The 24041-nt window shown below is 37.6% G+C and overlaps 1 long non-coding RNA gene across 1 annotated transcript; it reads right to left on the bottom strand.

Annotated features, from left to right (window-relative positions):
- Window positions 1-1026: 1026 nt before the first annotated feature.
- LOC128559844 (uncharacterized) lies at window positions 1027-12784 on the bottom strand. The gene is made up of 3 exons (XR_008372678.1): window positions 12673-12784; window positions 9358-9454; window positions 1027-3185 (listed from the first exon to the last, which is right to left on the bottom strand). It is a non-coding gene; the product is annotated as an uncharacterized LOC128559844 (long non-coding RNA).
- Between the last annotated feature and the right edge of the window lie 11257 nt (window positions 12785-24041).

Raw genomic sequence — 24041 nt, 5'->3', positions numbered from 1 at the left:
TTCCCAAAACTTAACTAAATCGGGATGTGGACGAATGGGCGAGTCCAATAGCTCTACCTTTTTTTTCATTAGTCAAGCTAAGAACAAACTGTTTACAGTCCAATATATACTTATCAAAGTATCAGAAGACTGTCAAGCTTTTTAATTATATATAAGGATAATCAAATAAGGTTATACCATACATTCATAGGTTGGATCACATGACAAAATATGCAAACAACAGAGTTCATACACATACACATGTTTTGAAAGTAAATGAATAAATGCATATTGAATTATACAAATAAGTTACACAAATAAGCCCCCCCCACCCCACCTGCTTCTGTTGGGGAACACGAGACAGTTATCCTTACATATTATACTAATACAACAACTAACAAGCATAAAATCACAAATGGTTTTGTTATAAGCACTTTCACAATGAATAAACATTGCGAATAACATTTCACAAGGTTACCAACATTGGCATAAGAGTCCCATGTATGGGTGCGCAACACCATGCACACTATAGAACCAAGGAAGCTTCCGCAATTGGAGTGTAATCTGTATTTTGCACTAATCCTTCCACTAACATTACTAACAGTCTTCTGGATGAGTCACTTATAGCTGTTACATAAACAATGACAAAACATCAAACGCAATTAACCACTATTTCATACAACTCATATCTAAAGGTTCCCCATATATTTAGTACACAAAATAAAAACTAGGTTTCCTTTTTTCTCATGAGGACAGTAATGTTACAACTGCTTAACATATACTGAAATGCCTTCAACAATAAGAGTTAAATTCAACATCTGAACATATCTTAAAACATTACACATAGTATGGCAAAGTTACCATGTGAACATGAATTAAGTTATCAGTATATTAATGATGAGAATTGTTTCACCACCATACTTCAAAGTCTTACAGAACAATAGAAATGGCTTTTCATCACATTTTTCACTTCGGCAAGTAACAACATTATAATCTCATTAAGTTCTATATCATGTGTAATTTACACACTCAACACAGTGTACCTTCACATCAGGTCTTAAATCCCACCAATACACTACTAGGTCATACAGCAACACAGTGTACCTTCACATCAGGTCTTAAATCCCACCAACACACTACTAGGTCATACAGCAACACAGTGTACCTTCACATCAGGTCTTAAATCCCACCAACACACTACTAGGTCATACAGCAACACAGTGTACCTTCACATCAGGTCTTAAATCCCACCAACACACTACTAGGTCATACAGCAACACAGTGTACCTTCACATCAGGTCTTAAATCCCACCAATACACTACTAGGTCATACAGCAACACAGTGTACCTTCACATCAGGTCTTAAATCCCACCAACACACTACTAGGTCATACAGCAACTTTCCAGCTCTTGATGGCAAAGGAAGACCAAAGATTCCCCTCCAGGGTAAGAACTACTAGCCTGCCAGATTTTGAACACAGAGTACATGAGTGATTTCACCACTTGACCGCAGAGAGGCTCACACATTTATATTGCACCCTTCTTATGAAATACAACACATACAATATTCCTTATACACCCTTTCCTCTATTAGAATTTATCTTATTTTGTTGGATTTAACGTCGCACCAACACAAATATAGGTCATATGGCGACTTTCCAGCTTTGGCATGAAGGAAGACCCCAGGTGCCCCTCCGTGCAATATTTCATCACGAGCGGGCACCTGGGTAGAACCATTGGCCTTCCTAAGCCAGCTGGATGGCTTCCTTACATGAAGATTTGAACGCCCCAAGTGAGGCTTGAGCCCACACTGATGAGGGGCAAGTGATTTGAAGTCAGCGACCTTAACCACTCGGCCATGGAGGCTCCCCCTCCCCGATTAGAAAGTTCAACCTTTTTTCTGATGGTGGGTTTCACAACTCAATGAAAAGAATGTAATAAATCAATTTTAAATGCTATTTCTTTACAGGATGGTACATTTTAAGTTGAGGACATCAATTTTTTGTTACTTCACATTCTGAAAAATATTTCCTATTTTCATTTACCACAGAAGATGCATGTTAAACATGTATAAACTATAGTACACATTTCCATGAAAGGTAACCCTGTAACAAAACAAACAGTTTCCAGTATAAAGTCAGTCTTAACTATAAATATATAATTATCTGATTCTGCCTGTTAACATATACAGGATGTTCTATATGATCTTAACAAAGTTTGTTCACAAAAATTTATCACGAAATGGATAATTAAAAGTTTCTAAAAATTACTAATATTTTATAGTTAACAAATATATTTTTAAGATATAGAATTATACAAAATGTAGATATTCATTTTAAATAAGACCTCAAATTGCTAAATAGTTTTCAACTAGAGGTGCTTTTGAGAAAAGCACATGTCTCCCACAACTGCCTAATCATCTAAATAGTAAGTCTGTCTTTGTATACTGTTTGCAGCCTATTGGTATTCACATGTTGGTGTAACTGGTCTACAACTCTGTATCGGTAATTACAGTACAACCTCTCCAGAGCAGCCCTCTCTTAAGCAAAAACCTCTCTATAACAACATCATCCAAATTTCCCTAAGCTGAAATATACTATCAAATTTACCTTAACAACAACCTCTACATAACAGTCAATACTGGTATCTCCCAAAGGGTGTTGCTCTACAGAGGTTGCACTGTATGTTCAAGGGCCATAATTCTGAAGTGCCTGGGCTGATTTGGCTAGCTATCAAACTTGGCTGAGGACTTATTAGCAAACACATTTTGTTCAATTTGGTGAAGATCGGATGAGAAATGTTCGAATTAAGAGTGTGGACAAGCTTTGTGACAGACAGACACACATACACACACAGACAGGAGTAAATCAATATGTCTCCCAAACCTCTGTGTGGTGGGAGACATAATTAATGAGCTCTTAAACAGTATTTAAACACTAAATGGACTTTAAACATGCATATTAGTTCTAAACAAGTATTCAACTCTGGATTTCTGTTTATGAGACAGTAACAATGTGCTCAGATTTCTTCAAGCTACGATATCCATGTTGTCAATGATGTCAGCGCTCCGCAAGCCTTCTGGTAACTTATCAATGTTGATATGTGTGTCTGCATGCTGGGACAAGTGATGTAAGTTCTGCATGATGTCACCGAAACACGGTCGATTCTCTGGATTCTCTGCCCAACACATCAACATCAGATTATATCTGAAATATCAAATAGGTATTTTATAAGCACAATACTTATATTATTATACAGAGGAAAGTCTAATGGTTTGCAGCTAAATTAACAGAACTTGCAACATATTTTCATGAAAAAATAAAACAGACTTCAATCAAGGATATCACTGTAATACAGGAAGGGCTCATAACTGATTTTAAACCATTCTAGGATCCAGGTTATAAAATAGAGTGACCATTCTCAAAATGCAAGTCTCTATTTGGTTGTTTAGAGAACAGTTTTGAAACTGATCAATGACAATGATCTCAATCTTAGTTTCATAACTCTGGGGCCAGATACATGGAGTTTCTTAACCTTTAGCCTGCTGGCGGCAGATGATTCTGCCTTTGCGACCAGTGTAGACCAAGATCAGCCTGCACATCCGTGCAGTCTGATCATGGTCTGCACTGTTCGCTATTCAGTCAGTAAATTTTCAGTGAAAACCCCTTTGAATAATAAGTGGTACTGTTCAAATTGAAAGATGGACCAGTCCATTATAGAAATATAGCAGGGTAAGGGTTAAATCCAAATTTTAATGTATGAACAAGAAACGCGGCAATGCCACGAAACCAGGTTTTCAACACTTTTCATAAGAATAAAAAAGTATACTGAATCACAGTGCACCACTTTAAAGCACAACACTAACCCTAAACCCTAACCCTAACCCTAACCTAACCCTATTTTTAGTAACAATGACCTTGACCTTGATCCCAGAAACCCCAAAATTCATTCCAAGCTACAACTTTATATAAGTTTTCTATACACCAATTTTCATCATGATAGCTCATTCCTAAGTTAAGTTATTGACCGGAAACCCTTTTTCTATTTTAAGTAACAGTGACCTTGACCTTGACCCCAGAAACCCCAAAATCAATCCCAGTCTTTGTCTTGACATAAGCTATATACATACGAAGTTTTATTCAAATATCTTTACCGAAACAAAAGTTATTGACTGGAAACACCAGTTTGACGCCGCCCGCCCATCCGCCCACCCACCTGACCAACGACATACCCCAATCTAATAACTCAGGTTTTCGTTGAAAACCTGGTTGAAAACCTCGTTAAAAAGACTTAACTGAAAATAAGATATAACTAGAACTGTCACAGGAGTCACTTATACCCTCACAATACAGTTTTGTCACAGAAGAATGGCAACTATAAGAAATTTAAAAAATACTTAGAATAATATAATAAGAGGGCCATAATGGCCCTATATCGCTCACCTGTTGTCATTGCACTTGAGGACAAGAAGGTCCTCAGAAAAAATATCTAAGTCCAAAGGACAGGAACAACAAAGGGAAGAAATTAAACCAAAAAGAAAAAAAAATTCTTACAAGGTAGAGATATGTCAAAATACACCTAAAAATTGGAGGTCAAATCAAACCATAAATGAAGTCTCTATATGGCTGCAAAAGCCAAAATAGCCAATTTTGGACCTTTAAGGGGCCATAACTCTGGAACCCATAAAGGAATCTGGCCAGCTCAAGAAAGGAACCAAGATCTTGTGGTGATACAAGTTTTGTGCAAGTTTGGTTAAATTCAAATCATAAATGAAGCTGCTATTGTGCAGACAAGGTCAAAATAGCTAATTTTGGCCCTTTCAGGGGCCATAACTCTGAAATCCATTAAGGGATATGGCCGGTTTAAGAAAGGAACCGAGATCTTATGGTGACACAAGTTTGATTAAATTCAAATCATAAATGAAGCTGCTATTGTGCAGACAAAGTCAAAATAGCTAATTCTGGCCCTTTCAGGGGCCATCACTCTAGAACCCATAATGGAATCTGGCAAGTTCAAGAAAGGAACCAAGATCATATGGTGATACAAGTTGTGTGCAAGTTTGGTTAAAATAAATCATAAATGAAGCTGCTATTGTGCAGACAAGGTCAAAATAGCTTATTTTGGCCCTTTCAGGGGCCATAACTCTGGAACCTGTTACGGGATCTGACCAGTTCAAGAAAGGAACCGAGATCTTATGGTGATACAAGTTGTGTGCAAGTTTGGTTAAAACAAGTGAATGAAGTATTGCCATGCAATACAAAGTCCCCTACTTTTCTCTACTGCAGTATAACATAATGAACTGATATCTGTCAATGATGTATAAACAATATTGTACTACATATACAATATGTTATAACAACACACTTGGATTAAAATGTGCATATATAAAAACCCACAGTTGTTTTCATATTGAATTTGTTTGGCTGATTATAAAAAAGTTATCATGTAAGTTATTTATAGTAACAACAAAGGGAAATTAATCTTTAAAAAAAAAAAAAAAAAAAAAAAAAAAAATCTATATAATATAAGTCCACAAGAAACTCTTTACCAGGTAGAGATAGGTCAAAATACGCCTAAATATTGGATGTAACATGCATGCTGTACCACAGAAAAGTGGTCTCGATTTTTCTCTACCGCCAGTAATAAAAAAGTTAAAATAAAATCTATTTATAGTAAAACAAAGGGACGTAATTCTAAAAACAAGAGTGCCTCATGGTGGTAAACATTTGGTCCAAGTTACATCAAAATCCCTCCATGCATGAAGAAGAAATGTTCCGTACAAAGTCATTCTTGAATATGACCTTTGACCTCTAAATATGACCTTGACCTTAGACCAAGGGACCTGGTTCTTGCGCATGACATGTTGTCTCATCCAGGGGAATATTTGTGCCAACTGATATCTAAATCTTGCTTTGCATGACAAAGTTATAGACCGGACAGGAAAAAAATCCTCTTTGATCTCAAAGTGTGACCTTGACCTTTAAGCTAGGGTACTGGGTGTTGCTCATGACACGTCGTCTCATCATGGGAAACATTTATGCCAAGTAATATTGTAATCCCTTGATGGATGACAGAGTTCTGGATCGGACATGAAATCATGGGGAACACTTGTGCTAAATGATATTAAAATCCCTTAATGAATGTCAGAGTTATGGACCGGACACGAAACAGACCCTGTTCATGCTATGTTAACATCTGACTGCTAAGTGTGACCTTGACCTTTGAGCTAGGGGTCTGAAAGTTGTGCATGACACATCGTCTTATTATGAGGTACATTTGTGCCAAGTAATATTAAAATCCCTTCATAGATGGGAGAGTTATGGACCGGACAGGAAAAAAGCCTTGTTGACCTTTGACCTCCGATTGTGACCTTGACCTTTAAGCTAGGGGTCCAGGTTTTGCGCATGACACGTCGTCTCCTCATGGGGAACATTTGTGCCAAGTAATATTAAAATCTCTTCATGGATGGGAGAGTTATGGACCGGACAGGAAAAAAGCCCTGTTGACCTTTGACCTCTAATTGTGACCTTGACCTTTGAGCTAGGGGTCCGGGATTTGCGCATGACACATCATCTCATCATGGGGAACATTTGTGCCAAGTAATACTAAAATCCCTTCAAGGATGGGAGAGTTGTGGACCGGACAGGAAAAAAGTCCTGTTGACCTTTGACCTCCAATTGTGACCTTGACCTTTGACCAAGGGTCCGGGTTTTGCCCATGACACGTCGTCCCATCATGGGGAACATTTGCGCCAAGTAATATTAAAATCCCTTCATGGATGACAGAGTTATGGACCGGACACGAAATTGCGGACGGACGGACGGACAGACGGAATGGCATTCCTATAGTCCCTGAAACTGGTTTTCAACCAGTAGGGGACTAATAAAATCATAAATGAAACCACTACCGTGCAGACAAGAAATTGTTGACGCACGGATGGATGGACGGACGGACGCACGAGACGGACGGACTGACGACGGACGAAGGGTGATCACAAAAGCTCACCTTGTCACTATGTGACAGGTGAGCTAAAAACATAAAAAATACTTAATACTTAAATTTTTTTTTTTACTCATCTTTGTAATACTTCATCCTGGGCTTCCGCGGTACATATAAATAATACTAGTATATGTGCCCAGGATGAGGGATGAGGTAAATATAAAAATCTCTAATATTAGAGATACACTAAAAGTGAATACTAAAAAGTGTCTTACCGACACACATTACCACAGAAAAATGTATTTACTTTTTACATAGGACTAATAACAAGAGGGCCATGATGGCCCTATATCGCTCACCTGTTATCATTGCACTTGAGGACAAGAAGGTCCTCAGAAAAAATATCTAAGTCCAAAGGACAGGAACAACAAAGGAAAGAAATTTAACCAAAAAGAAAAATTCTTACAAGGTACAGATATGTCAAAATACACCTAAAAATTGGATGTACCATCCATGTTGTACCACAGAAAAGTGGTCTCGGTTTTTCCCTACGGCCAATAATAAAAAAGTTACTAAAAATAAGCTATTTATAGTAACGTAAAAGGGAAGTAATTAAAAAAAATAAATATTGTAAGTGAAAAAAGAAGGATCTGCCAAATGAATCTGTTGACATAAATGAAATTTCAGATCAGTATCTTCATTAGTTACGGAAATATATACCCATTTTAATTTGAAATAAAGGGAGGTAATTTGACATAAAATCAGTCCATAGTTATCTACCCTCATTGGCTCAGTCCAACTAATGACAATAATGAAATTTCAAATAAGTCCTATAAGTACTTACTGATATAAATCCATTTTGATTACAATCAGGGGAGGTAATCAGATATAAAATAACTCTGGAACCTACGATTGGATCTGATTTGCCATGGAATCCAAGATTTATTGTTGTTGAAGATATTTTGGAAGTTTGTATCAAATATAACCATAATGAAGTCTCTATATGGCTGCAAAAGCCAAAATAGCCAATTTTGGACCTTTAAGGGGCCATAACTCTGGAACCCAAGATGGAATCTGGCAAGTTCAAGAAAGGAACCAAGATCTTGTGGTGATTCAAGTTGTGTGCAAGTTTGGTTAAAATCAGATCATAAATGAAGCTGCTATTATGCAGACAAGGTCAAAATAGCTAATTTTGGCCCTTTCAGGGGCCATAACTCTGGAACCCATTAAGGGATCTGGCCGGTTTAAGAAAGGAACCAAGATCTTATGGTGACACAAGTTTTGTGCAAGTTTGATTAAATTCAAATCATAAATGAAGCTGCTATTGTGCAGACAAGGTCAAAATAGCTAATTCTGGACCTTTAAGGGGCCATAACTCTTGAACCCATAATGGAATCTCGCCAGTTCAAGAAAGGAACCAAAATCTTATGGTGATACAAGTTGTGTGCAAGTTTGGTTAAAATAAAATCATAAATAAAGCTGCCATTGTGCAGACAAGGTCAAAATAGCTAATTCTGGCTCTTTCAGGGGCCATAACTCTGGAACCCATAATGGAATCTGGCCAGTTCAATAAAGGAACCAAGATCTTATAGTGATACAAGTTGTGTGCCAGTTTGGTAAAAATCGAACCATAAATAAAGCTGCCATTGTGCAGACAAGGTCAAAATAGCTAATTTTGGCCCTTTCAGGGGCCATAACTCTGGAACCCATAATGGGATCTGGCCAGTTCAAGAAAGGAACAGAGATCTTATGGTGATACAAGTTGTGTGCAAGTTTGGTTAAAATAAAATTATAAATGAAACCACTATCGTGCAGACAAGAAATTGTTGACGCACGGATGGACGCACGCACGGACTGACGACGGACGAAGGGTTAAATCACAAAAGCTCACCTTGTCACTATGTGACAGGTGAGCTAAAAAGGTTACTTCTCTTTGGCTCTAAGCCAATCAGAATGATATATAGTGAAAATGCATCAGAATTAACCTTAAATTCTAAGTAAAAGGGGGCATAATTCATGAAAAATTGGTGTCAGAGTTATGCACCTTGTGTCACATGATGTGGGTGATGAAGTGGAACATCTATTTTAAGTTTGAATCAAATCCATTTAGTAATAACTGAGATATAGTGAAAATACATCAAAATTAACCTTAAATTCTAAGTAAAAGGGGACATAATTCATGAAAAATTGGTGTCAGAGTTATGCACCTTGTGTCACATGAAGCGGGTGATAAGGTGGAACATCTATTTTAAGTTTGAATCAAATCCATTTAGTAATAACTGAGATAATAGATTTCACGATGGGACGGGATGGGACGCGACAAAACTGACTCCTATACAGCCCCCCACAAACATGTTTGGTGGGGGTATAAAAAGATATGTTGATAGATGGAAAGGTAATCTGGTTGACAAAGAAATACATATACTATCTAATACATACATATCACTGCTACAGTGCGGGGGCTGTGACATTCTATATCCAGTCTGAATCTTCTCTGTTACCTCATGAGGACCCATGTCAGGATATGGTAGATGTCCTGCAATGTTTAAAGTCATATCCTTGCCTGTATCTGTATTTGGTAACATTCATTAATATGTAATCATATGAAGGAGAAATCTCTAAAAAGATCCAAAGTGAAGGCTTTCCTAACAGCAAAGTACAGTATAACTTCCGAAAACCGGACCTTCTGAAAACCGGAAACCTTTGAAAACCGCACGAAACTCAAGGTCCCATTTTTTTCTGTTCTTATTTCTATATATTTTTAACCTCTGAAAACCGGAACTTCCGAATTCTGAAAACCAGACCATTTTTGAAGCACTGTTTATATTTTAAAACAAAAATTGACTTCTGAAAACCGAACAGCAAAATATTTGCTGGATTAAAAGTGTCACCTGATAATCCAGAAATGCTGTCAACATGTTCTTTAGTTTATTAGCAGTGTGCGTTTATTTTGACATGCTATATAATCACAACGATCATTTGATGCAAAACTAAGGAAGTAATTAGCGATTATTTTCATTTGTATTCAATTTATGAAAACGTGATGAATTAAATATCTTATGTGTTAAAAACTTTCTAAATGTTTGAACGAAAGAAAGATAGATGTTTTAAATGATCAGTTACATTGATTAAACTATGCATTATCATAATAAATTTAATGTTGACGAATTTGGGACTCCAAAGATGGTAAAATGTAAGTGGAAATTGTTTGCGTAAATGCTATTATTAAAGTTTTGTTGTTTCTTTTTATATTTTGTTATTTATGTATTTATTATCCTTAATGTTTGTAAATAATCAATTAATTATCTAATTAATTAATTAATATGAAATTGTAAAATTAAAAAGGATAAGAATCTCCTTCATCCTACGTGTAAGAAAACATAACTCTTGTGCACCACGTCCACTTTGCCTACAAACTTTCAAACTTCTGAATTCCGGAAACTTCCAAAAATCGAACTTTTAGGCTGGTCCGGAGGTCGTTCGGTTTTCGGAAGTTACACTGTATATGGTTACAATATTGGTCTAAACAGACAGCCTAATTCAGCTCTTGCTGTAAGATTCTGACACTAAATACAAGAGCTGTCACCGGAGACACAAGCTCAACTATTTCAATGCTGGATAGTAAAACTGGGCACATTTAAGTAAGCTGGAGCTGTCACTGAATTTAATTACTCAAATGTGGATGAAGATATTGGACAAAAGCTTAAGTCTGTGTCAAATGTAACAGTCTATGTCTAACACGGATAGAGAAGTGTATCAAAACATTAAATAAGTACAAAAGGGACATAATTCATGGAAATTTATGCAAAAGTAATGCACCAAGACATTGTGTAATATCATGTGGCTAACTAGAGCTGCTTTTGAGAAAAGCACATGTCTCCCACAACTGCCTAATCATCTGAGTAGTAACTCTGTCTTTATATACTGTTTACTCACAGAAAATATAACTTTGATAGTTTTGGAGTAAGTGTTGAAGTAAGCAGCCTATCAGATAAGTGTTGGAGTAAGCGTGTCGGAGTAAGCGGCCTACCGGTAATTCAAGGGCCATAATTATGAAGTGCCTGGGACGATTTGGCTAGATATCGAACTTGGCCGAGGACTTATGGTCAAACACATTTTGTTCAAGTTTGGTGAAGATCGGATGAGAAATGTTCGACTTAAAGCGCGGACAAGATTTGTGACAGACAAACAGACACAATGACAGACAGACACAACATAGAGGAGTAATGTCTCCCACACCACTGTGTGGTGGGAGACATAATAATGTGGAGCAACTATTATATTTGACGTTTTAATCAAATAAGTGAGATAGAACAGAAGTGCATCACAACTTGAACCTCAAATTCTAGTAAAAGGGTGGGAGGGGGGGGGGGCAGGTATAACTCATAGCATTTTGGTGCCAGCATCATGAACATTGTGTCATATGATGTTGGTGACCATGTGGAACCACTGTTTTAAGTTTGAATAAAATCCATTTAGTAACAACAGAAGTATAGTGAAAAAGCATCAAAATTAAACTGAAATTCTAAGTAAAACAAGAGCTGTCTCCATAGGATGACACATGCCCCCGATGGCACTTTGAATGAATAGTTATGGCCGATGTTAGAGTTTAGGACCTTTGACCTACGGACCTGGGTCTTGCGCGCGACACGTTGTCTTACTGTGGTACACATTCATGCCCAATAATTTTAAAATCCATGCATGAATGACAAAGATATGGACCGGACACGCCCATCAATGCACTATCATGAAATATGACCTTTAACTTCTAAGTGTGACCTTGACCTTTGAGCTACGGACCTGGGTCTTGCGTGTGACACGTCATCTTACTGTGGTACACATTCATGCCAAGTTATTTGAAAATCCATCCATGGATGACAAAGATATGGACCGGACACGAATGCACTATCATGAAAAATGACCTTTAACGTCTAAGTGTGACCTTGACCTTTGAGCTACGGACCTGGGTCTTGTGCGCGACACGTCGTCTTACTGTGGTACACATTCATGCCAAGTTATTTGAAAATCCATCCATGGATGACAAAGATATGGACCGGACACGAAAATTGCGGACAGACTGACAGACCGACAGACGGTTCAAAAACTATATGCCTCCCTTCGGGGGCATAAAAAGAGACACAAGTCACTAAATATTTGTGCCAGAATTATGGACCTTGTGTCATATGATGAGGACGACAATATGGAAGAACTATTTTAAGTTGAATCAAATTTATTAAGTACTAACACAAATAAAGCGAAGGTGCACCAACATTAACCTTAAATTCTAAGTAAAAAGGGGGCATAATTCATGAAAAATTTGTGCCAGAGTTATGAACCTTGTGTCATATGATGTGGGTGATGATGTGGAACAATTATTTTAAGTTTGAATCAAATTTATTAAGTAATAACACAAATAAAGCGAAGGTGCACCAACATACACCTTAAAATCTAAGTAAAAAGGGGGCATAATTCATGAAATATTGGTGTGAGAGTTACGGCCCTTATGCCATATGATGTGGGTGATGATAAGAAATAACTATTTTAAGTTTAAAGCAAATCCATCAAGTAATTACAGAGATAAGTGCATATTAAAAACTTTAACCAAGGTGGGGACGCGGAAAGACGCCAACGCCGGCATGAGTAGGATAGCTCTCCATATACTTCATATAGACGAGCTAAAAACTGAAATAAATTGAACTGAATATACAGTATATTTCACTAACTATACTCTTTAATTTTGCTATATAACCTTACCAAAATGTACAATTTCCCACAGAAGTATTCCAAATGACCAGATATCTGTTTTCACATTGAATACATTTTCAAACAAACTTTCAGGACTCATCCAACGAACTGGTGAAGAATTCTGAAACAAGTGTCAATCTATATATTATCTGCCAATTTGCTTCTAAAATGTTCTGTAAACTACAATTATTACTGACTGCATTTAACACTATCATAATGCCACTTTGTCACAAGAAATGAGGGCCCTTTCACTCAGCAATGCTTGGATCAACCTAAACACTGGATGTGTATGTCCTACTGGTGTACTAACTTACTGTCACTGTATGGTCATATGTTACATGTTGACATGCAGCTAAGTAAAATTTCATATTACCTTAGTTTGGACGTGGGGTGGGGTGGGGGTAGGTGAGGTATAAAGCATAATTAAGAAACACAAGATAAAAGAAACTGAAATAGTACAAAAGGGCCATGATGGCCCTAAATTGCTCACCTGAGTTTCAGAGCTTAAATAAGTAAAAGGGTGTGCAATTTTGAAAGACAATTATAATAATGAATTTTTTTTATTTGTTTTTTTCTTTTTATTTATTGGGGGGTGGAGAGGGAAACGGAATGGTACAAAACTTCACATGTTAATAACAAGATCCTTGATCGCTCACCTGAGTAATATGAGCTACATGTTTCAAATGTCAAACTGATGCTAAAATATTAAGAAAGTAGGTCAGTAGGTCACATTCATGGTCACTGAAAGTCAGTTTTAAGATCGGTGTGCAAAACTGTATTTGTCATCCAAATTTCAAGGCTCTATCTTATAAAACAAACAAGAGGGCCATAATGGCCCTATATCTCTCATCTGTTATCATTGCACTTAAGGACAAGATGCTATTTATAGTAACATACAAGAGGGCCATGATGGCCCTATATCGCTCACCTGTTATCACTGCACTTGAGGACAAGAAGGTCCTCAGAAAAAATATCTAAGTCCAAAGGACAGGAACAACAAAGGGAAGAAATTTAACCAAAAAGAAAAAAAAATCTTACAAGGTATAGATATGTTAAAATACACCTAAAAATTGGAGGTACCATCCATGTTGTACCACAGAAAACTGGTCTCATGTTTTCCCTACGGCCAATAATAAAATAGTTACTAAAAATAAGCTATTTATAGTAATGTAAAAGGGAAGTAATAAAAAACAAGAGGACCATGATGGTCCTGAATCGCTCACCTCTTCCCACATGACCCAGTTTTGAGTATGGCGTCGTTTTTTCTATTATTTGACATAGTGACCTAGTTTTTGAGCTCATGTGATCCAGTTTTGAACTTGACCTAGATATTATCAAGGTAAAAATTCTGACCAATTTTCAAGAAGATCCATTGAAAAATATGGTCTCTAGAGAGGTCACAAGGTTTTTCTATTATTTGACCTATTGACCTAGTTTTCGAAGGTACGTGACCCTGTTTTGAATTTTAACTAGATATCATCAAGGTGAACATTCTCACTAATTTTCATGAAGATCTCATGAAAAATATGGCCTCTAGAGAGGCCACAAGGTTTTTCTATTTTTATACTTACTGGCCTAGTTTTTGACCCCACATGACCCAGTTTCGAAACTGATCTAGATATCATCAAGGTGAACATTCAGATCAATTTTCATGAAGATCCATTGAAAAATATGGCCTCTAGAGAGGTCAAAAGATTTTAATAATTTTAGACCTACTGACCTAGTTTTTGATCGCAGTTGACCCAGTTTCAAACTTGACCTAGATATCATCAAGATGAACATTCAGACCAACTTTCATACAGATCCCATGAAAAGTATGGCCTCTAGAGAGGTCACAAGGTTTTTTTATTATTTGACCTACGGACCTAGTTTTTTAAGGCACGTGACCCAGTTTCAAATTTGACCTAGATATCATCAAGGTGAACATTCTGACCAATTTTTATGGAGATCCATTCACAAGTATGGCCTCTAGAGAGGTCACAAGGTTTTTCTATTTTTAGACCTACTGACCTAGTTTTTGATCGCACAAGACCCTGTTTCGAACTTGACCCAGATATCATCAAGGTGAACATTCAGACCAATTTTCATACAGATCCCATGAAAAGTATGGCCTTTAGAGAGGTTACAAGGTTTTTCTATTATTTGACCTACTGACCTAATTTTTGATGGCACGTGACCCACTTTCGAAATTGACCTAGATATCATCAAGATGAAAATTCAGACCAACTTTCATACAGATCCCATGAAAATTATGGCCTCTAGAGAGGTCACAAGGTTTTTCTATTATTTGACCTACTGACCTAGTTTTTGATGGCACGTGACCCACTTTCAAACTTGAACTAGATATCATCAAGGTGAACATTCTGACCAATTTTCATGAAGATCTCATGAAATATATGGCCTCTAGAGAGGTCACAAGGTTTTTCTAATTTTAGACCTACTGACCTAGTTTTTGACCGCACGTGACCCAGTTTCGAACTTGACCTAGATATCATCAAGATGAACATTCAGACCAACTTTCATACAGATCCCATGAAAAATGTGGCCTTTAGAGAGGTTACAAGGTTTTTCTATTATTTGACCTACTGACCTAGTTTTGACGGCACGTGACCCAGTTTCGAAATTGACCTAGATATCATCAAGATGAACGTTCTGACCAATTTTCATGAAGATCTTGTGAAATATATGGCCTCTAGAGAGGTCACAAGGTTTTTCTATTTTTAGACCTACTGACCTAGTTTTTGATGGCACGTGACCCAGTTTCGAACTTGACCTAGATATCATCAAGGTGAACATTCTGACCAATTTTCATGAAGATCTTTGAAATATATGGCCTCTAGAGAGGTCACAAGGTTTTTCTATTTTTAGACCTACTGACCTAGTTTTTGAAGGCACGTGACCCAGTTTCGAACTTGACCTAGATATCATTAAGATGAACATTCTGACCAACTTTCATAAAGATCCCATGAAAAATGTGACCTCTAGAGTGGTCACAAGCAAAAGTTTATGGACGGACGGACGGACGACGGACACCGCGCGATCACAAAAGCTCACCTTGTCACTTTGTGACAGGTGAGCTAAAAAAAAATATTGTAAGTGAACAAAATAAGGATCTACCAAATAAATCTGTTGACATAAATGAAATTTCAGATCAGTATCTTCATTAGTTATGGAGATATAACAATTTTAATTTGAAATAAAGGGAGGCTATTTGACATAAAATCAGTCCATAGTTATCTACCCTGATTGTTTCAGTCCAACTAATAACAATAATGAAATTTCAAATAAGTCCTGTAAGTACTTACTGATATAAATCCATTTTGATTACAATCAGGGGAGGTAATCAGATATAAAATAACTCTGGAACCTATGATTGGATCTGATTTGTCATGGCATCCAAGATTTATTGTTGTTGAAGATATTTTGGAAGTTTGTATCAAATCAAACCATAAATGAAGTCTCTATATGGCTGCAAAAGCCAAAATAGCCAATTTTGGACCTTTAAGGGGCCATAACTCTGGAACCCATGATGGAATCTTGCCAGTTAAAAAAAGGAAGCAAGATCTTGTGGTGATACAAGTTGTGTGCAAGTTTGGTTAAAATCAAATCATAAATGAAGCTGCTATTGTGCAGACAAGGTCAAAATAGCTAATTTTGGCCCTTTCAGGGGCCATAACTTATCTGGCCGGTTCAAGAAAGGAACCAATATCTTATGGTGACACAAGTTTTGTGCAAGTTTGATTAAATTCAAATCCTAAATGAAGCTGTTATTGTCCAGACAAGATCAAAATAGCTAATTTTTGGCCCTTTCAGGGGCCATAACTCTGGAACCCATAATGGGATCTGGCCAGTTCAAGAAAGGAACCGAGATCTTATGGTGATACAAGTTGTGTGCAAGTTTGGTTAAAATAAAATCATAAATGAAGCTGCTATTGTGCAGACAAGGTCAAAATAGCTAATTCTGGCCCTTTCAGGAGCCGTAACTCTGGAACCCATAATGGAATCTGGCCAGTTCAATAAAGGAACCAAGATCTTATGGTGATACAAGTTGTGTGCAAGTTTGGTAAAAATCAAATCATAAATAAAGCTGCTATTGTGCAGACAAGGTCAAAATAGCTAATTTTGGCCCTTTCAGGGGCCATAACTCTGGAACCCATAATGGGATCTGGCCAGTTCAAGAAAGGAACCGAGATCTTATGGTGATACAAGTTGTGTGCAAGTTTGGTTAAAATAAAATCATAAATGAAACCACTATCGTGCAGACAAGAAATTGTTGACGCACGGACGCACTGACGACGGAAGAAGGGTGATCACAAAAGTTCACCTTGTCACTATGTGACAGGTGAGCTAAAAAGGGAAGTAATATTATTGCAAGTGAACAAAAGAAGGATCTGCGAAATAAAAACAAGAGAACTGCAATGCAACGCAAATGCAGAGCAATATACACACAAAACAAAGTCATATGACCTTTGACCCCTAAGTGTGACTTTGACCTTGAAGTGAGTCATCCTAAACATGTGCTCTGCATGTCGTTTCGATGAGGTGAACATTTGTGTCATGTTTCTTGGAAATCCTTCAAGGGGTTCAAGTGTTACAGAGCAGAAGGGAAATTACTAACCAACAGACAGACAGACGGACACCGAGGCAATAACATAATACGTCCCTTTGGGCGTATAAATAGGAATCAAGATCTTATGGTGATAAAAGTTGTGTGCAAGTTTGGTTAAAATCAAATCATAAATGAAACTGCTACTGTACAGACAAGGTAAAAATAGCTAACTTTGGCCCTTTCAGGGGCCATAACTCTGGAACCCATTAAGGATTCTAGCTGGTTCAAGAAAGCAACTGAGATCTTATGGTGACACAAGTTTTGTGCAAGTTTGATTAAATTCAAATCATAAATGAAGCTGCTATTGTGCAGACTAGGTCAAAATAGCTAATTCTGGCCCTTTCAGGGGCCATCACTCTAGAACCCATAATGGAATCTGGCAAGTTCAAGAAAGGAACCGAGATCTTATGGTGATACAAGTTGTGTGCAAGTTTGGTAAAAATCAAATCATAAATAAAGCTGCTATTTTGCAGACAAGGTCAAAATAGCTAATTTTGGCCCTTTCAGGGGCCATAACTCTGGAACCAATAATGGAATCTAGCCAGTTCAAGAAAGGAACTGAGATCTTATGGTGATACAAGTTGTGTGCAAGTTTGGTTAAAATAAAATCATAAATGAAACCACTATCGTGCAGACAAGAAATTGTTGACGCATGCATGTACACAAATTTTGGCCCTTTAAGGGGCAATAACTCTAGAACCCATGATGGGATCTTGCCAGTTTTCAAAAGGAACCGAGATATCATGCCAATACAAGTTTTGTACAAGTTTGATTAAAATTGCTTGCAAAATGTGGTCTCTATCATGTTCACAAGAAATTGTGGACGGACAGACGGACGAAGGGTGATCACAAAAGCTAAGACAATGCTACATACCAAATATCAAAGGCCTAGGTCTTGCGGTTTCAGACAAGAAGATTTTTAAACTTTTTTCCTACATAAGTCTAAGTAAAATTGGGACCCCCTGGGCGGGGCCTCTTTCCATCTGAGGGTAATAATTATTGGTAGAGGACCACCAGGCAATTCTACATACCAAATATCAAAAGCCTAGGTCTTGTGGTTTAAGACAAGAAGATTTGTAAATTTTTTTCCTATACAAGTCTATGTAAAACTTGGGACCCCTGGGGCGGGGCCTCTTTTCATCCCAGGGGCATAATTTGAAAAATCTTGGTAGAGGACCACTAGATGATGTCATAAACCAAATATCAAAGCCTTAGGCCCTGTGGTTTTTGACAAGAAGATTTTCAAAGTTTTTCTCTATATAAGTCTATGTAAACCATGTGACCCCCAGAGCAGGGCCATATTTGACCCTAAGGGGATAATTTGAACAATCTTGGTAGAGGACCACTAGATGATGCTACATACCAAATATCAAAGCCCTAGGACCTGTGGTTTTGGACAAGAAGATTTTCAGTTTTCCCTATATAAGTCTATATAAACCATGTGACCCCCAGGGCAGGGCCATATTTGACCCTAGGGGGATAATTTGAACAATCTTGGACAGATGCCTGACGGTGAGCGATCACAATAGCTCACCCTGAGCCTTTGGCTCAGGTGAGCTAAAAACGCGGCTGACTGGGGGTCGAGTTGTAGGATTCACTCATCATTGATTAAAGGGCATAAGTTCAAGTCCCGGAACCGACCATGCCTCTTTAGTTAAAAACAAGAGGACCATGATGGTCCTGAATCACTCACCTGTTCCCACATGACCCAGTTCTGAGTATGACGTCGTTTTTTCTATTATTTGACATAGAGACCTAGTTTTTGAGCTCATGTGACCCAGTTTTGAACTTGACCTAGATATTATCAAGATAAAAATTCTGACCAATTTTTATGAAGATCCATTTAAAAATATGGTCTCTAGAGGGGTCACAAGGTTTTTCTATTATTGACCTAGTTTTCGAAGGTAAGTGACCCTGTTTTAAACTTTACCTAGATAACATCAAGGTGAACATTTTCACTAATTTTCATGAAGATCTCATGAAAAATATGGCCTCTAGAGAGGTCACAAGGTTTTTCTATTTTTATACCCACTGGCCTAGTTTTTGACTGCACGTGACCCAGTTTCGAAACTTGACCTACATATCATCAAGGTGAACATTCAGATCAATTTTCATGAAGATCCATTGAAAAATATGGCCTCTAGAGAGGTCAAAATATTTTTCTAATTTTAGACCTACTGACCTAGTTTTTGATCGCAATTGACCCAGTTTCAAACCTGACCTAGATATCATCAAGATGAACATTCAGACCAACTTTCATACAGATCCCATGAAAAGTATGGCCTCTAGAGAAGTCACAAGGTTTTTATATCATCTGACCTACTGACCTAGTTTTTTAGGGCACGTGACCCAGTTTCAAACTTGACCTAGATATCATCAAGGTGAACACTCTGACCAATTTTCATGAAGATCCATTCAAGGGTATGGCCTCTAGAAAGGTCACAAGGTTTTTCTATTTTAAGACCTACTGACCTAGTTTTTGATCGCAGTTGACCCAGTTTCAAACTTGACCTATATATCATCAAGATAACGTTTTTTCATTATTTGACCTACTGACCTACTTTTTGATGGCACGTGACCCACTTTCGAACTTGACCTAGATATCATCAAGATGAACACTTTGACCAATTTTTATGGAGATCCATTCACAAGAATAGCCTCTAGAGAGGTCACAAGGTTTTTCTATTTTAGACCTACTGACCTAGTTTTTGACCGCACATAACCCTGTTTCGAACTTGACCTAGATATCATCAAGGTGAACATACAGACCAACTTTCATACAGATCCAATAAAAAATATGGCCTCTAGAGAGGTCACAAGGTTTTTCTATTATTTGACCTACTGACCTAGTTTTTGATGGCACATGACCAACTTTCGAATCTGACCTAGATATCATCAAGGTGAACATTCTGACCAATTTTCATGAAGATCTTTGAAATATATGGCCTCTAGAGAGGTCACAAGGTTTTTCTATTTTTAGACCTACTGACCTAGTTTTTGAAGGCACGTGACCCAGTTTCGAACTTGACCTAGATATCATTAAGATGAACATTCTGACCAACTTTCATAAAGATCCCATGAAAAATGTGACCTCTAGAGTGGTCACAAGCAAAAGTTTATGGACGGACGGACGGACGACGGACACCGCGCGATCACAAAAGCTCACCTTGTCACTTTGTGACAGGTGAGCTAAAAAAAAAATATTGTAAGTGGACAAAAGAAGGATCTACCAAATAAATCTGTTGACATAAATGAAATTTCAGATCAGTATCTTCATTAGTTATGGAGATATAACAATTTTAATTTGAAATAAAGGGAGGCTATTTGACATAAAATCAGTCCATAGTTATCTACCCTGATTGTTTCAGTCCAACTAATAACAATAATGAAATTTCAAATAAGTCCTGTAAGTACTTACTGATATAAATCCATTTTGATTACAATCAGGGGAGGTAATCAGATATAAAATAACTCTGGAACCTATGATTGGATCTGATTTGTCATGGCATCCAAGATTTATTGTTGTTGAAGATATTTTGGAAGTTTGTATCAAATCAAACCATAAATGAAGTCTCTATATGGCTGCAAAAGCCAAAATAGCCAATTTTGGACCTTTAAGGGGCCATAACTCTGGAACCCATGATGGAATCTTGCCAGTTAAAAAAAGGAAGCAAGATCTTGTGGTGATACAAGTTGTGTGCAAGTTTGGTTTTAAAAACAAATCATAAATGAAGCTGCTATTGTGCAGACAAGGTCAAAATAGCTAATTTTGGCCCTTTTAGGGGCCATAACTTATCTGGCCGGTTCAAAAAGGAACCAATATCTTATGGTGACACAAGTTTTGTGCAAGTTTGATTAAATTCAAATCCTAAATGAAGCTGTTATTGTCCAGACAAGATCAAAATAGCTAATTTTTGGCCTTTCAGGGGCCATAACTCTGGAACCCATAATGGGATCTGGCCAGTTCAAGAAAGGAACCGAGATCTTATGGTGATACAAGTTGTGTGCAAGTTTGGTTAAAATAAAATCATAAATGAAGCTGCTATTGTGCAGACAAGGTCAAAATAGCTAATTCTGGCCCTTTCAGGAGCGTAACTCTGGAACCATAATGGAATCTGGCCAGTTCAATAAAGGAACAAGATCTTATGGTGATACAAGTTGTGTGCAAGTTTGGTAAAAATCAAATCATAAATAAAGCTGCTATTGTGCAGACAAGGTCAAAATAGCTAATTTTGGCCCTTTCAGGGGCCATAACTCTGGAACCATAATGGGATCTGGCCAGTTCAAGAAAGGAACCGAGATCTTATGGTGATAAAGTTGTGTGCAAGTTTGGTTAAAATAAAATCATAAATGAAACCACTATCGTGCAGACAAGAAATTGTTGACGCACGGACGCACTGACGACGGAAGAAGGGTGATCACAAAAGTTCACCTTGTCACTATGTGACAGTGAGCTAAAAAGGGAAGTAATATTATTGCAAGTGAACAAAAGAAGGATCTGCGAAATAAAAACAAAAGAACTGCAATGCAACGCAATGGAGCAATATACACACAAAAACAAAGTCATATGACCTTTGACCCCTAAGTGTGACTTTGACCTTGAAGTGAGTCATCCAAAACATGTGCTCTGCATGTCGTTTCGATGAGGTGAACATTTGTGTCATGTTTCTTGGAAATCCTTCAAGGGGTTCAAGTGTTACAGAGCAGAGGGAAATTACTAACCAACAGACAGACAGACGGACACCGAGGCAATAACATAATACGTCCCCTTTGGGCGTATAAATAGGAATCAAGATCTTATGGTGATAAAAGTTGTGTGCAAGTTTTGGTTAAAATCAAATCATAAATGAAACTGCTACTGTACAGACAAGGTAAAAATAGCTAACTTTGGCCCTTTCAGGGGCCATAACTCTGGAACCCATTAAGGATTCTAGCTGGTTCAAGAAAGCAACTGAGATCTTATGGTGACACAAGTTTTGTGCAAGTTTGATTAAATTCAAATCATAAATGAAGCTGCTATTGTGCAGACTAGGTCAAAATAGCTAATTCGGCCCTTCAGGGGCCATCACTCTAGAACCCATAATGGAATCTGGCAAGTTCAAGAAAGGAACCGAGATCTTATGGTGATACAAGTTGTGTGCAGTTTGGTAAAATCAAATCATAAATAAAGCTGCTATTTGCAGACAAGGTCAAAATAGCTAATTTTGGCCCTTTCAGGGGCCATAACTCTGGAACCAATAATGGATCTAGCCAGTTCAAGAAAGGAACTGAGATCTTATGGTGATACAAGTTGTGTGCAAGTTTGGTTAAAATAAAATCATAAATGAAACCACTATCGTGCAGACAAGAAATTGTTGACGCATGCATGTACACAAATTTTGGCCCTTTAAGGGGCAATAACTCTAGAACCCATGATGGGATCTTGCCAGTTTTCAAAAGGAACCGAGATATCATGCCAATACAAGTTTTGTACAAGTTTGATTAAAATTGCTTGCAAAATGTGGTCTCTATCATGTTCACAAGAAATTGTGGACGGACAGACGGACGAAGGGTGATCACAAAAGCTCACTCTGTCACTATGTGACAGGTGAGCTAAAAAGTAGGTCAGTAGGTCAAGGTCAAAGTCAAGTGAACCCTAATTACTTGGGGTTATCAGGTTATTATAATAAAACTGTGTAGGAAATATGATCAGAAAATTTTAAGGTATTTTTTCCTATATAACTGATATAAAAAGTGACCCCCCCGGGGCATGGCCTCTTTTCACCCCAGAGGTATTATTTAGTTTATACTAATTTGTTTTAGCTCGATTGTGATGAAAGCTTCAAGCTTATTGGAACCACTCTCGAGTCCGCTTCCTGGAAAAACCAGTACTGGTGTCATGTGAGAAGTCATGGTCGTGACCCCAATGGGGCTCGAACCCACGACCCCTGGATTGAGCGGCCGACACCTTATCCACTAGACCACCGCTCAAAAGGTATTATTTGAATAATCTTGTTAGAGAACCACTAGGCAATGCTACATACCAAATATCAAAGGCCTAGGCCTTGAACTTTCAGACAAGAAGAATTTTTTTTTCTTTTTAAATTCCTATATAAGTCTTTGTAAAACTTGAGACCCCCGGGGTGGGGCCACTTTTCACCCCAGGGGTGATAGTTTGAACAATCTTGGTAGACCCCATAAGACAATGCTACATACCAAATATCAAAGGCCTAGGTCTTGCGGTTTCAGACAAGAAGATTTTTAAACTTTTTTCCTACATAAGTCTAAGTAAAATTGGGACCCCCTGGGCGGGGCCTCTTTCCATCTGAGGGTAATAATTATTGGTAGAGGACCACCAGGCAATTCTACATACCAAATATCAAAAGCCTAGGTCTTGTGGTTTAAGACAAGAAGATTTGTAAATTTTTTTCCTATACAAGTCTATGTAAAACTTGGGACCCCTGGGGCGGGGCCTCTTTTCATCCCAGGGGCATAATTTGAAAAATCTTGGTAGAGGACCACTAGATGATGTCATAAACCAAATATCAAAGCCTTAGGCCCTGTGGTTTTTGACAAGAAGATTTTCAAAGTTTTTCTCTATATAAGTCTATGTAAACCATGTGACCCCCAGAGCAGGGCCATATTTGACCCTAGGGGGGAAATTTGAACAATCTTGGTAGAGGACCACTAGATGATGCTACATACCAAATATAAAAGCCCTAGGAACTGTGGTTTTGGACAAGAAGATTTTCAGTTTTCCCTATATAAGTCTATATAAACCATGTGACCC

This window comes from Mercenaria mercenaria, chromosome 10, assembly GCF_021730395.1.
Source record: "Mercenaria mercenaria strain notata chromosome 10, MADL_Memer_1, whole genome shotgun sequence".
In the NCBI taxonomy this organism is placed as follows: Eukaryota; Metazoa; Mollusca; class Bivalvia; order Venerida; family Veneridae; genus Mercenaria; species Mercenaria mercenaria.
Note: the sequence above shows the minus strand (reverse complement) of the source record. Positions and strands in the feature narration are given on the sequence as shown.